Genomic DNA, 6053 nt, shown 5'->3' with positions numbered 1-6053 from the left:
GGTATTAAGGTCTCCGCTCTAAAATGCCCTCCTGCTACTCGCCGTGGATCAGATCTCTATTACGGATCCGATCCGTGCCCATACGCTTCCTATGGCAGCGCTGCAACGCACTGGCAGCCGTTAGTCTACACAGCTGAGCAAAGGCTCAGCTGTCCAATGGTATTTGAAACTGCAGCCTGTGGCACATTGATTGGCTGGTGTGCAGGCTGGGAGTAAGGAGCCTAAAGTGGGATCCCTGTGAGTGTAGCTTGTTCTGCAGAGGGAGGATCATGGAGCTCCCCCTATATGTGGCTGGCTGTGTAAATGCTTTTTTATTGTTATGCATAAAAAAAATGGGTCCTAGGTGCTTGCTTGGGTTGCCTAATGGTAAATCCGCCTCTGGCTAGGTGGTCTGGCAAAATGTGAACTGAACTGTTGGTAGATCTTAAGGTTTGGCCAACCCAAATGTTGTTTTTTTTTAACATTTAGGCGAGTTATATTTAATATAACTAGTTACATACAAAAAATCCTGTTTCCCTAAAAACCTTTCTATGCATCTCCATGCGCACAATTCACAGAGCATACTTATTAATGTACAGTACTATACAATACCTTTCCCCAGCCAGACTGACTGAATGCTGTATCAGCCCTTCCTTTGCATTCACACCAACCTTCTCTGTGAAAAGAGCAGTCTCCCAGGGATGGGAGAAGGAGGTGGGATGGGCTGAATGCTGTGAACACAAATCCAGAATGGGACTCTATATTGTGTTTGAGACGCTGGAGCATCTCTATGTCAATGAATGGCATTACGGCTCCATCTGCATGGGATCCCTCATTACGTAAACTCATGAGAACAGGTTGCTATCACCAGGTGTCATAGGCTAGTGGATAAGTGCACCGCTCTCCATGCTGGAGACTCAGGTTTGATTCTTAGAGGGATTATTTTCTTTTCAGGACTCATTGTTCATTTTTATGCTGAAAATAGTTCTTAAAGACATTGCCTGTATGTTTGGGGTCATTGTCCTGCTACAGAATACATTTGTAACAAATCAGACACCACCTTGATATAATCGCTGGGGGTGTGCACCGGGCACTTTTCATGTTTTGGGTCTGTATCTCCATCCATGTTTTGGATCTGTATTTTTTTTTTAAACCTAGCAAATGCTAAAATCGCAGAATTCAGGATTTTTTTTGCTGCTACGCCAGTGGTTCTCAAACTTTTTTGAATCACGGCACCCTAGAGCAGTAGTCTCCAACCTTTTTTGGGGCGGGAGCTACTCGAGACAAAATATACTGCATGAAGAGCTACTAAAAAAAAGAAGAAAAAAAAAGAAATCTTAACAGCTGAACAGCGGGGCTCAGAGTGTAGAGGGGTAGGAGTCAGGAGCAGTACTTTACAGGCCCAGCAGCCATCCAGCAGACCATGGTGTATAGCCGCGTGCAGCTGCTTGTAGCTGAGGGTGGGGAGAGCAAACACACAAACAGTGACGGGCAGGCATGCGCAGGAGGTCCCAACAGCGCCGGGGGAGATAGTTGAGCAGAGGGGTCAGAGTGTAGAGTGGGTAGGATTCAGGAGCACCACTTTACAGCCCCAGCAGCCGTCCAGCAGACCAGAGTATATAATCACGTGCAGCCGCTTGTAGCTGAGGGTGGGGAGAGCAGATAAACAAACAGCGCCGGGCATGCGTACGCAGGAGGACTCAAGTGCTGGGGGAGATGGCTGCGCAGCAATGTCCGGACAGCCACCGGAGGGGTCAGGTGGTCACTGCCACAGCTGCCGTCCAGCAGAGGGATGCAGGAGACCACGTGCAGTGGAGGCCATGGGACGCAGACAGATGGCGCCGGGCGGGTGCGTTTAGCAGGTACCGATGGCGCTGGACTTAGTCAGCTGTGCGGAGATGCCCAGTCAACTGCAGGAGGGTTTGGGTGGGATCTGTGGGTTGTAGTGGCGGTCGGCGGGTATCAAAAGCTGGGGAGCACACGGAGCCCTATGTGGGTGCTGCTGCTTCCTCCAGCGCCGGAATCGGAAGTAAGCAACTGACTTTAAATAACAATTTGTGTTACAGACAGATGCCTCTGGGACAGAATTAGGAGCAGTCCTTTCCCAAGAGATAGATGGAGAGGAGAAGCCCATCCTCTACCTTAGATGTAAATTATTGCCCAGAGAGCGCAAGTACTCAACTGGCGAGCAGGAGTGCTTAGCAATTAGGTAGGCAGTCAAATCCTTAAAGCATAGGTTCCCAAACGCGGTCCTCAAGGCACCCCAATGGTCCAGGTATTAAGTATATCCATGCTTGGCCACAGGTGACTTAATTAGTAACTCAGTCAGTCTGATTTAACCATCTGTGCTGAGCCATGGATATACCTAAAACCTGGACCCTTGAGGACCGCATTTGGGAACCTCTGCCTTAAAGTATTATTTATTGGGGCGATAGTTTTTGTTGATCAGTGACCATGCACCTTTACAATGGATGCATGCAAACAAAGAGGTGAATGCTCATGTGACCCATTGGTTTTTGGCCTTACAGCCATTAAAGATTGAGGTGAGGTATCGTCCGGGGAAACAGCACCTCAGTGTGGATGCCCTTTCCAGGAGGTTTGTAGGTCCTGATCCTCCAAGCAACCCTATGGCGATGCTAGAGGAAGAGGGTGAGGTGGGTGACCTCTGGAAAGGGGTGGAGGGCTGTGTACCCAGGCAGGTGACACAACTAGATCTGGGCGAGGCAAAAAGCTCACCTGAAAATTAAGTAGCTTCACCAGTGTGGTTGGAGCTAAGGGGGGAGGAGTGTGACAGATTCAGCATATTTCCAAATGAGGATAATGTGGAAAATTCAGACCAGGTTTTAGATCAGCAGCAGCATAGGGAAAATTAGTTCCAGTGCAGCTTTCCTAATTGTGATCAGGGTCAGGCTGTTTAGGATCAGCAACGAAATGCGTTTCTCCGCACTGCATATAACGCAAGCGGCTTCCCCTGGACTGGTTGAGCTGGGTGGCTCTAGTGCGGCACACCATTACATTCTATTAACACTGAGCACTATCTTTTCCTCACTAACACTTTCTTCGGCACTCTTTACCTAGAACGGCCACAGCGATTTAGATCGCGGGCATCGCGAGTAAAAAAAAAATTGCGTCGGTCGCATCGCATGCGGCTAAAAACGCATGCGATGCGACCGACGCGATGCCCGCGATGTTACATAGGGAATAATGTTAAATGGATAATTGAACTCAATTTAAATAGGGAACAATGTTAAATGGGCAATTGAACCCAATTTACATAGGGAACAATGTTAAAGGCACCCTGAAGTGTGAAATGGCCCCCCCCCAATTGTTAATGCCACCCCACGATCAACGTGAACCCGAAGCGTGGCGAGCCCGCGAGGGGCAGCGGTACGCGTCCTCCGACCTTTTCATACCCCCACTATCCACGTTGGCGTGGAGTTGAGAATAGAAAGTGTGGCGAGCCCGAAGCGTGGCGAGCGCACGCGGATACCTTCACAGGTATCTGTGTACCTTCGCGGGCTTCACAGGTATCCGCGTACCTTCGCGGGCTTCACAGGTATCCGCGTCCCCTCGCCACGCTTCGGGCTCGGTGGCTCGCTGCGCTCGCCACACTTTCTATTCTCAACTCCACGCCGACGTGGATATTGGGGGTATGAAAGGGTCGGAGGACGCATACCGCCGCCGCTCGCGGGCTCGCCACGCTTCGGGTTCACGTTGATCGTGGGGTGGCGTTAACAATTGGGGGGGGGGGGGCATTTCACACTTCAGGGTGCCTTTAACATTGTTCTCTATGTAAATTGGGTTCAATTGCCCATTTCACATTGTTCCCTATTTAAATTGAGTTCAATTATCCATTTAACATGTAAAATCGCGGCCCTCGCGGTCATTCTAATTTAACATTATTCCCTATGTAAAATCGCGGGCATCGCGGTCAATATACATTTAACATTATTCCCTATGTAAAATTGCGGTCATCGCGCATGCCATTATAAATTAGCCGCGATGCCCGAGATTGTGGCCGTTCTAGGTAAAGAGTACCCTTTCGTCAATATTTTTATTACATTACATTTTTTTCTTCTCTCTCTCTATACATAGCTTCGGCATCCTATAACTAATATTTATGAACACTATAGTATCTCACTGGTGTGCCGCTCTAGGCTTTCCAGCTTATATATATAGCGCTAGGGACCCCAATATACAGAGAAGCCTTGATGGCGGCTTGGGGGCATAGCATACACCTGCGCAGGTATATGCAGTGGCGTAACTATAGAGGGTGCAGGGGATGCAACTGCTATGGGGCCCGGCAGCTTGGGGAGGCCCGAGGTCCTAGCAGGCAGTCCCCTGTACCCTCTATAGTATTTTTCTATTCTCAGATGTTTGCCCCCTTCCCCTTCCCCCTACCCGTTAGCAGCTGGGGCTCCTCACAGCTTGACCTTTCTAGCAGCAGAGGGGACCCGTCGGCAGCCAGTTGGGGACTCGGGAGCAGGGCAGCGTCCCAGCGGTGGTGGCTGCGGCTGCTAGATGGGGATCAGGCGTCCCGGCAGCAGCCAGCTGGAGAGAAGGAGACCCGGCTGCGATGGTGAGTGCGGGAGCAGAAGCTCCGGCAGCAGCGGCCTTAGCGCGGGGAAGCTGACACTTTTAGAAGAGGCAGCGGCAGCACTGAGTGGGGATCTGAAGTCCCGGCGGCAGCGGTCCTTAGCGGTGGGAACATAGGAGGCGGCGGCAGCAGCAGCACTGAGCGGGGGAGGAGAAAAACCAGCGGCAGCGGCCTTGAACTTGGGAGCATGGACCTCTGGAGGTACTTTTGAGGAGATCCAAATTTGTTCACATTTTACTGTATGTGGAGGAAGTGCAGATAGGGTATATTAGAATGTACAATATGCCTTTCACAGACTGGCTCTCCCTCTCACCCCCCCCCCCCCCCCCCCAGCACCCTCCTTTATCTCTCTCTCCCACTGTATATTTTCCCCCCACCCCAGTGCCTCTTCTCTCTTCTTCTCCTCCTCCTCCTCACTCTCTCCTCTTTTTCTCCATCTATGCTCCCACTCCATATCCATCTCTTCTTTTTCTATCTCCCTTGCTCCCCCCCTCTCCCCTGTGCTCCCTCACTTTCCCTCCTCTCTTTTTCTCCATCTTTTCTCCATCATACCCCCTCCATCTCCTTCCTCTTCCCCCCATCCTCCTACACCTCTCACTCTTGCGCTCCCTTACTTTCCTCTCTTTTTCTCGATCCTGTGCTCCCCCTCCATTTACCCCACTCTCTATCCTCTGCTCTGTATTTCTCACTCCTGTGCTCGCCCCACCCCCTTCCACTCTCCATTAAGCTTAAGCTCCCCTTCTCTCCTTTTTTTCTCCATCCTGTGCTGATTGCCGCTCACTCTTTCTTCTGCCTCCTAAGGGGCATTATAGTGACAATTGGGGGGAGGGGGCCCCTTTCCAGATTTTGCTATGGGGCCCTCAGAATTCTAGTTACGCCCCTGGGTATATGTTACCAATATCTCTGAATTCTATTATCATGTAGTGTTCTACACTGGTTACTAATACCATTCAGTGAGCTGGGGGAAACCATGTATTTTTACTAACCTGCAGTATAGCAGCTGGAAGTAATGTACTTTGCTGCAGTGGCTGATCTCGGTCACAGGCTGCATGTACCCAGAACCAGAGCTAGAACTGGCAGGATATATAAACAAGGACTGGACTGGAGACAGGACACAGATTAGGACTGGACATACTGTAGGATACACAACACAAAAAAACAGGTGCAGGACAACACAGCGAGGAAGAATACAGGAATGCAGAAAAAAACAGAGAGACTGGAAACTGTACTGGGTGCAGCGACCATGTGATGAGCTTACTAAAATGAGGTTCTAGGGAATATCCCCAGCAAACAGGAACTGACCAGAATCCCTAATGAAAGGGAGACAGACCAATCACAGGAGAGTCAGGCTGGAGTCAGGTGATGAGGTGTTCCAAACAGGTGTGTTCTGCATGTACTGTAGCAGCCAGCATCGTAATCATTAGGGAACACCTGGAATACAAATAATAAGGAGCTACAGTGGCATCTAGCAATTTGC

The 6053-nt window shown here is 50.1% G+C and overlaps 1 protein-coding gene across 1 annotated transcript in view; it reads left to right on the top strand.

Moving 5' to 3' along the window:
* LOC146007446 (uncharacterized) overlaps positions 1 to 6053 on the top strand; it is a 51151-nt gene that overhangs the window by 1186 nt on the left and 43912 nt on the right. The gene's annotated exons all lie outside the window — the stretch shown is intronic.

Source organism: Crinia signifera, chromosome 6 (assembly GCF_055691185.1).
Source record: "Crinia signifera chromosome 6, ASM5569118v1, whole genome shotgun sequence".
In the NCBI taxonomy this organism is placed as follows: domain Eukaryota; kingdom Metazoa; phylum Chordata; class Amphibia; order Anura; family Myobatrachidae; genus Crinia; species Crinia signifera.
This window is presented reverse-complemented; position numbering and strand designations above follow the sequence as displayed.